The sequence below is a fragment of the Oncorhynchus gorbuscha genome, linkage group LG01 (genome assembly GCF_021184085.1).
Source record: "Oncorhynchus gorbuscha isolate QuinsamMale2020 ecotype Even-year linkage group LG01, OgorEven_v1.0, whole genome shotgun sequence".
Classification (NCBI taxonomy): Eukaryota; Metazoa; Chordata; class Actinopteri; order Salmoniformes; family Salmonidae; genus Oncorhynchus; species Oncorhynchus gorbuscha.
In genome coordinates, this window is record NC_060173.1 from 83,275,720 (window position 1) to 83,285,378 (window position 9,659).

The 9,659-nt window shown below is 43.3% G+C and overlaps 1 protein-coding gene across 1 annotated transcript in view; it reads right to left on the minus strand.

Moving 5' to 3' along the window:
- Positions 1–5,013, minus strand: part of LOC124043776 (anion exchange protein 3-like) — a 94,716-nt gene extending 89,703 nt beyond the window's left edge. Inside the window, exon 1 of the mRNA XM_046362725.1 lies at positions 4,895–5,013. The gene's annotated coding sequence lies outside the window, so the exon portion shown is untranslated. The remainder of the gene's footprint in view (positions 1–4,894) is intronic.
- Between the last annotated feature and the right edge of the window lie 4,646 nt (positions 5,014–9,659).

Consider the following 9,659-nt stretch of genomic DNA (forward strand, 5'->3'; position numbering starts at 1 on the left):
AATTCAGGCCCCATGTGTAGTTAACTGACCCTCTCTGCCCGTTCATCGCCATTTTACCTGTTGTTGCTGTCTTAGCTGATTAGCTGTTGTTGTCTTACTCGTTGTTGTCTTAGCTAGCTCTCCCAATCAACACCTGTGATTGCTTTATGCCTCGCTTTAATAGAGGTCGACCAATTATGATTTTTCAACCCCGATACCGATATCGATTATTGGAGTACCAAAAAAGAGATACCGATTAATCGGACGATTTATAAAAATGTATTTGTAATAATGACAATTACAACAATACTGAATTAACACTTATTTTAACTTAATATAATACATCAATAAAATCAATTAGATAATGAAACATGTTCACTTTGGTCGAAATAATGCTAAAACAAAGTGTTGGAGAAAGTAAAAGTGCAATATGTGCTATGTAAGAAAGCTAATGTTTCAGTTCCTTGCTCAGAACATGAGAACATATGAAAGCTGGTGGTTCCTTTAAACATGAGTCTTCAATATTCCCGGATAAGAAGTTTTAGGTTGTAGTTATTATAGGACTATTTCCCTCTATACCATTTGTATTTCATTAACCTTTGACTATTGGATGTTCTTATAGGCACTTTCGTATTGCCAGTGTAACAGTATAGCCTCCGTCCCTCTCCTCGCTCCTCCCTGGGCTCGAACCAGCAACACAACGACAACAGCCACCACTTCGAAGCAGCGTGACCCATGCAGAGCAAGGGAAACAACCACCCCAAGGCTCAGAGCGAGTGAAGTTTGAAACGCTATTAGCGCGCGCTAACTAGCCAGCCATTTCACTTCGGTCACACCATGCTTGACGCACAACAGAGAGCTGCTGGCAAAACGCACGAAAAGTGTTGTTTGAATGAATGTTTACACACCTGCTTCTGCCTACCACCGCTCAGTCAGATACTTAGGTATGCTTGTATGCTCAGTCAAATTATATGCAACACAGGACACGCTAGATAATATCTAGCAATATCATCAACCATGTGTAGTTAACTAGTGATTCTGATTGATTGTTTTTTACAAGATAAGTTTAATGCTAGCTAGCAACTTACCTTGGCTTACTGCATTTGCGTAACAGGCAGGCTCCTTGTGGAGTGCAACGAGAGAGGGGCAGGGCGTTATTGCATTGGACTAGTTAACTGTAAGGTTGCAAGATTGGATCCCCCTAGCTGACAAGGTGAAAATCTGTCTTCCTGCCCCTGAACGAAGCAGTTAACCCACCGTTCCTAGGCCGTCATTGAAAATAAGAAAATGTTCTTAACTGATTTGCCTAGTTAAATAAAGATTAAATAAAGGAGTAAACAAATATATATATATATTTTTTTATCGGCAAATCGGCGCCCAAAAATACCGATTTCCGATTGTTATGAAAACTTGAAATCGGCCCTAATTAAGCGGCCATTCCGATTAATCAGTCGACCTCTACTCTCTAATGTGAATATGCCTTATATACTGTTGTTTAAGATAGTTATCATTGTTCACTGTGGCGCCCCTAGTCTCACTCAACATGCCTCAGATACCACTTTTGTCCCACCTCCCACACATGCGGTGACATCACCCAGCACAACTAGTGCGTCCAGAGATGCAATCTCTCTTATCATCACTCATTGCCTAGGTCTACCTCCACTGTACCCGCACCCTACCATACCCTTGTCTGTACATTATGCCCTGAATCTATCCTACCATGCCCAGAAATCTGCTCCTTTTATTCTCTGTCCCCAACGCACTAGACAACCAGCTTTGATAGCCTTTAGCTGTACCCTCATCCTACTCCTCCTCTGTTCCTCTGTGATGTGGAGGTTAACCCAGGCCCTGCGTGTCCCAAGGCACTCTCATTTGTTTACTTCTGTAACCGTAAAAGCCTTGGTTTCATGCATGTTGACATCAGAAGCCGCCTCCCTAAGTTTGTTTTACTCACTGCTTCAGCACACTCAGCCAACCCTGATGTCCTTGCCGTGTCTGAATCCTGGCTTAGGAAGGCAACCAAAAATTCAGAGATTTCCATCCCCAACTACAATATTTTCCATAAAGATAGAACTGCCAAAGTGGGAGGAGTTGCAATCTACTGCAGAAATAGCCTATAAAGTTCTGTCATACTTTCCAGGTCTATGCCCAAACAGTTTGAGATTCTAATTTTAAAAATAAGTCTCTCACTGTTGCCGCCTGTTATAGACCCCCCTCAGCTCCCAGCTGTGCCGTGGACACCATATGTGAATTGATGGCCCCCATCTATCTTCAGAGTTCGTTCCGTTAGCTGACAATATGTGCTGGGATATGCTTAACACCCCGGCAGTCCTACAATCTAAACTAGATGCCCTTAATCTCATGCAATTATCAAGGAACCTACCAGGTTCAACCATAAATCTGTAAACATGGGCACTCTCATAGATATTATCCTGACCAACTTGCCCTCCAAATACACCTCTGCTCTTTTCAATCAGGATCTCAGCGATCACTTCCTCATTGCCTGCATCCGCGATAGGTCCGCAGTCAAATGACCACCCCTCATCATGGTCAAAAGCTCCCTAAAACACTTCTGCGAGCAGGCTTTTCTAATCGACCTGGCCCGGGTATCCTGGAAGGATATTGACCTCATCCCGTCAGTAGAAGATGCCTGGTCGTTCTTTAAAAGTAATTTCATCACCATCTTAAATAAGCATGCCCTTTTCAGAAAATGTAAAACTATAGATACAGATACAGATATAGCCATTGGTTCACTTAGACCTGACTGCCCTCAACCAGCACAAAAATAACCTGTGGCGGACTGCACTAGCATCGAAGAACTTTTCAGGGAAGTCAGGAACTAATACACACAGTCAGTTAGGAAAGCTAAGGCTAGCTTTTTCAAACAGAAATTTGCATCCTGTAGCTGTTACCCATGGAGAATAAGAGCACCTCCTCCCAGCTGTCCACTGTACTGAGGCAAGGAAACACTGTCACCACCGATAAATCCACGATAATCAAGAATTTCGATAAGCATTTCTCTATGCGTTCCTTCTGGCTACCCCAACCCCGGCCAACAGCTCCGTACCCCCCACAGCTACTTCCCCAAGCCTCCCCAGTTTCTCCTTCACCCAAATCCAGATAGCAGATGTTCTGAAAGAGCTGCAAAAACTGGACCTGTAAAAATCAGCTGGGCTAGACAATCTGGACCCTCTCTTTCTAAACTTATCTCAGCTAACTGGTCACCATAACAACACCCACCCATAGCACGCGCTCCAGCAGGTATATCTCACTGACAACACTTGCTTTGGCCACCTTTCCTTCCAGTTCTCTGATGCCAATGACTGGAACGAATTGCAAAAATCGCTGAAGTTGGAGACTTACCTCCCTCACTAACTTTAAGCATCAGCTATCTGAGCAGCTTACCGATCGCTGCAGCTGTACATAGCCCATCTGTAAATAGCCCATCCAATCTACCTACCTCATCCCCATATTGTTTTTATTTAGTTTTTTTTGCACACACTGTATAGACTTTTTCTATTGTGTTATTGACTGTAAATGTGTTTATTCCATGTGTAACTCTATGTTGTTGTTTGTGTTGCACTGCTTTGCTTTATCTTGGCCATGTCGCAGTTGTAAATGAGAACTTGCTCTCAACTGGCCTACCTGGTTAAATAAAGGTGAAATAAAAATAAACATTTAAATAAAGCGATGGGTGCTTAAAACTTAAGAGGGTGTGGGTATAGACAACAAAGAGCTCTCCAGTAGGTGTACAAAAATATTAAAAGGGCCATTTTCTCAAAAGTGAGGTTACTTTTCCATTGTTCCTCAACTGTAGTGTATGATATACAATTTTCTAGCTCTGAGTCTCTAGTTTTATCCAATGTAAAAAACACAGAATCGAGACGGTCAGTCAAATATTTTACAAGTATAGTGGTGGCTGCTTCATGTTATGGGTATGCTTGTAATCATTAAGGACTGGGGAGTTTTTCAGGATTAAAAATAAACAGAATGGAGCTAAGCACAGGCAAATTCCTAGAGGAAAACCTGGTTCAGTCTGCTGGGAGATGAATTCTACTTTCAGCAGGACATTAACCTAAAACACAAGGTCAAATCTACACTTGAGGTGCTTATCAAGAAAACAGTGAATTTTCCTGAGTGGCTGATTTTTGACTTAAATGTACTTGAAAATCTATAGCAATACCTGAAAATGATCAACAACCAATTTGAAAGAGCTTGAATATCTTTTAAGTATAATGGGCAAATGTTGCACAATCCAGGTATGGAAAGCTCTTTGATACTTACACAGAAAGGTGCCCCTACAAAGTATTTACTCAGGAGTATTAATACTCAGGCTATGTAAATTAGATACTTCCGTATTTCATTTTCAATAAATTTGCTATAATTTCTAAAAACATATTTTCACTTTGTCATTATGGGGTATTGTTGTAGATCGTTGAGAAAAAATATATTTAATACATTTTGAATTCAAGGGGTATGAATACTTTCTGAAGGCCACAATGCCAACAAGCCTATCAAAGGGCCCGCCTAATGTATTAAGACTATGGTGTAGCTAGCTACTAGTTCCAGCCTCCACCTCTAGATGCCCTTGAGATTCCCCAGTGTCTGTGAAAGTGGGCCACTGCACTCAGAGCCCGAACAAGTATATAGTTACGCTAAAACTGTAATTGAAAGGCATGCGTCTGCATGCTCCGTCTGTTGCAGTAAGCAGTTAAAAAATCCAATCATGATGAATAGCCTGGCCATAGATATTAGCCCACCCATGGAGAATCCCCCTTTACGTTTTAGTGCTGAAGCTATCTGAATATGACACGGCTCTAAGAATGCCAGTCTTGAGAACGACTAGTTTTACTGCCTCCTTGTGCCCTTAATAGAGATGTCTCGTGGTCTGCACAATAAATACTAAGGGTCCTACCTTCCCTTCTCTGGTATGCCAGGATGTCTTCCTAGTTATCAGCCAGTGGAGTGTGTCGCCACCCTGGCCACAGCTAACCTCCACATAGAAAGGAACCTCTCTCCAGTCAACCACCTTAACCTCTCGACAGACCCGTATCAAATGACAAGCCCGTCACATTACAGTATCTGGCTGACTAACAGCAGGGTCTAGGCTCTAGGGGCTGTGTTTATGACTGAGTGTCCGTGGGGGGGGGGGGGGGGGGCAGTTATGTAGAGGGATGCATGATGAAGTGTGTGTGTGTCTTTCAGTGGTGTACTAAAGTACTTAAGTATTTATTTTTAGGTACTGTATCTGTACTTTACTTTACTATTCATATTTTTGACTGCTTTTACTTTTACTTCACTACTATACATTCCTAAAGAAAATAATGTGCTTTTTACTCCATACATTTTCCCTGACACCCAAAAGTACTCGTTACACTTTCATTGCTTAGCAGGACAGGAAAATGGTCCACTTCACTCACTTATCTAGATACCAACCCCCCTGTCATCCCTACTGCCTCTGATCTGGAGGACTCACTAAACACAAATCCTTTATTTGTAAATTATGGCTGCGTGTTGTAGTGTGCCCCAGGCTATCTGTAAATTAAAAAAATACAAGAAAATTGTGCCGTCTGAATCGCTTATTATTAACTGTTTATACTTTACTTTTGATACTGTACTTGAGTATATTTTTTCAATTATAATTACTTTTGATACTTAAGTTTATTTAAAACCAAATACTTTTAGACTTTTACTCAAGTAATATTTTTCTGAGTGATTTTCACTTTTACTTCATTTTCTTCATTTTCTTTACTTTTACTCAGGTATGACAATTGGGTACTTTTTCCACCACTAGTGTGTCTCAACATATTTATATGCCTGGCATCTGAGGAATGCCTCCATCCATAGAGAAAGCAATGTACTCTTTGGCAAACAAAACCACAAACCACTGTAAAATGTATTGCACACCCGCTCCCCTCATCGAATTAACTCAAAATAATGTTTACGACCACAAATAACAATAACTGTAGCAATCTTGTGTTTATAAAGATGGATATCGAGTTTGCCATGCAGGGCTACAGGCCTGAAGTTTGAGGGTTTGAGACCTGGCTGTGTGGTACCAGGACAACAAACTCTCCCTAAATGTGAGCAAAACAAAGGAGATGATGGTGGACTACAGGAAAAAGATGGTCAAACATGCCCCCATTCACAAAGACAGGGCTGTGGTGAGTTTCAACTTCCTTGGTGTTCAAATCACCAACAAACTATCATGTTCCAAACACGTGTCATGAAGAGGGCATGACAACGCCTTTTCCACCTCAGGAGACTGAAAAGATTTGGCATGGGTCCCCAGATCCTCAAAAAGATCTACAGCTGCACCACCGTGAGCTTCCTGACCGGTTGCATCACCGCCTGGTATGGCAACTGCTCGGCATCCAACCGTAAGGTGTTACAGAGGGTAGTGCGTACAGCCCAATATACAAGGCGGTGTTAGAGGAAGGCACAAAAAATGGCAAAGACTCCAGTCACCCAAGTCGTAGACTGTTCTCTCTGCTACCGCACAGAAAGCAGTACCGAAGTGCCATTTCTAGGTCCAAAAGGCTCCTTAACAGCTTCTACCCCCAAGCCATAAGACTGCTGAACAATTAATCAAATGGCCACTTGGACTATTTGCATTGACACCCCATCCCCCTTTGTTTTTACATTGCTGCTACTCACTGTTTATTTTCTCTGCATAGTCACTTCACCCCTACCTACATGTACAAATTACCTCGACTAACCTGTACCGCTACCTCGTGTTTACAGCCTCATTATTTTTATTTTTTTAATTTAGGAAATCTTTTCTTAACTGTATTTTCTTAAAACTGCATTGTTGGCTAAGGGCTTGTAAGTAAGCGTGTCAAAGTAAGGTGTTGTACACCTACCCCTGTTGTATTTGGCATATGTGACAAATACATTTTTATTTGATATTGAACATTTTTACAGCTTTGAATGATTTTATGTGTGGTATGACTGCTAGTTAGCCTATTGCAGACCTGGAAAAATGATCGACCTTCCACTATTGTTAATAGAGGAGCTTTTGAGCTGCATGTCTCTGTATCATGTCTTCACTGTTCTTTCATGCACAATGATGCAACTGGCCTCTCCAATGCCTATTTTTTTATTTTACCTTTATTTAATGAGGCAAGTCAGTTAAAAACAAATTCTTATTTTCAATGACAGCCTATGAACAGTGTGTTAACTGCCTTGTTCAGGGACAGAACGACATATTTTATCTTGTCAGCTTGGGGAATTGAACTTGCAACCTTTCAGTTACTAGTCTAACATTCTAACCACTAGGCTACGCTGCCACCTATCAGATGTTGCTATTTGGAAACCCACTTGATATAAAGGATGTGCATGCAAGCAGATGTGGAAATGTGGATAGGATGGAAGAAATGATACAGTGAAACCTACAAAAGAGCAAATGTGAACCAGGGAAAAAATGCACTACCCTCCCCTGTGCCTGTGTAAAATCCACACAACCTCCGCAAAGCCTACCCTCCCCCATGCCACCAACATGAAGCATTGGAATTGGGAGACAGCCTGAGCTCATTTCTGCCATGTAGAGCCCTGCTCATTTCAGCATGTTAGAACAGCCCCCCCCCAGTCTATAATCTGTGTCAAATCCTTGGCCCTAGGACAATCAATAGATCTAGTAACAAGCTTTAATAGGCACAAATTGATTCCAAGTTAGACTTCGATTGATTGCAGGCAGTGCATACGACAGATTTATCCGATTAATAGGCTGAGGGTGTTAGGGAGGAAACATTTCAAGGTAGTGTGGATGGTATTTGTGCGCTACGCAAGCGTGTTAGGCAGTCGGTAAGAATGAAACATGCATGAATGTGCACCACATTTGCCATGGGGGTATCATAGTCTGGAGAATATTATTCATTATGATCTGAAATACCAAACTGATCCTAGATCAGTATTACCACTCTAAAACGTTTTATGAATACAGGTTCTGGTTGAAAAGTATTAAAGTGGCCATTACTTTGTGACAATGGCAACTGTAAGTAAGTGTCAAGGTTTATACAGAGTTTGCCTAACAAAAACTGCAGACCGACTTATAGCTGAGAATGCTATCCTGTCACTTGTGAGCACTTCAGCGGTAGGGTAGTCGAGAATACTCAGTTGAGGCAATATCTGCCCACTCTAGGCAAGCTGTAAGCCGTCCTATTTGTTGATGTATGGATCTATATTTAGAGACTACTGGGCTGCTGCAGACACCCTAGGATGATTCACATTAGGGCTGCACGATATGGTAAAAAATGTATTTGCGTTTTTTTTTGCAAATATTTTGGTTGCAATTTTACTCGTGATTATAGGTCAAAACACCTGGGTAAACTGTTAGAATCATAGAAATGTAATTATCGGTCACGCCTAGTCCTGCTGCCCATTATTACACACACCTTGATTATCTTCCCTTTATTTAGCCCTCAGTCATCAGGCAGTATTGGTTTGTTTTCATGTTCAGTACGGTATTCCTGTTTTGTTCATCTGCCTTATTATTATTAAACTCACTTCCTGCACCTGCTTCCTGAATCACTGTGTATACGTCACAGAATACTGCCGCATTAATTATGGAAGCAGCAGAAGAAAAAGTCCTCAGACAGTTGGTGAACTCCGCCAACACCAAAATCAGCTGGTGCAACTAGGTGCAGCTATGGAAGAGGTCCTCCGCGTACCTCCACTGCCTCGACGCCTTCCGAGAGGTTTCACCTTCAACTAACTGAGGGCCTTCTACCACGAGTCGTCTCAGCGAGTCATTCCCCCAGGCTACCCAGCAGTGCGCCCAGGGAGGAAATCCACGATTGCCCCTCCTGGACAAGTATGACGGGACCCCGTCATACTACTCCAGTGATCCCTCTATTTCGCCCATCAGACAGGAGCCCCCAACACAGCGAGGTCCAAGTTTGCCACAGTCATATCCCTGCTGATCGGGCGGGAGTTGGAGTGGGCTACAGCCGTCTGGGAGGAGAAGAGGAGGAAGATCTGGGTTCCTACAAGAGGTTCATGGCTCTTATCAGGGTGGTTTTATACCATCCACCGGAGGGCAGAGGGGGGAGGTGAGCGACTATTCCAACTCCAGCAGGATGGCCAAATGGCTGCTCAGTACACCCTCACCTTCCAGACCGTAGCAGCCTCCAGCGGATGGAATGAACCAGCGCTCTGCACCCTATTCAGTAGAGGACTGTGCAAGGAGGTTGGCGCACTGGGACGACAACCTTTACTTGGACTCGCTCATCGCAATGGCCATACGTCTTGGCAACCTTCTTCGGGAGCGCCGGCGCCTACCTCTCTCCTCGCCCTCCTCCTTTGGCTGTCCTGAGGCAGAGCCTGACCCCATGGAGTTAGGGGCCACACACATCTCCGCGGGCTCTGTCCCTATTGCGTCCTGGAGGGGCACCAGCTTCAGCTGTGTCTGGTGCGTCCCAACCCGGGATCAACAAGGGCAGAGGAGAGGCCCTGTGATCTTTCGTCTCCCAGGGTTGGCGTGAGTATTCCATAATCATCATTTCCCGCCAAAACCTTTCTGGTTTCCATTTCGCTGGCTGTCCCTCAAGTGTTGTCTCTACAGCTCTCGTGGACTCCAGTGCCATGGGGAATTTCATCGACCAGCCTCTGTCTCCACGCTCAACCTAACCTCATACCCACTGTTCTTTTCCCGTTCAAGCCCTGGATAATCAACCATTGGG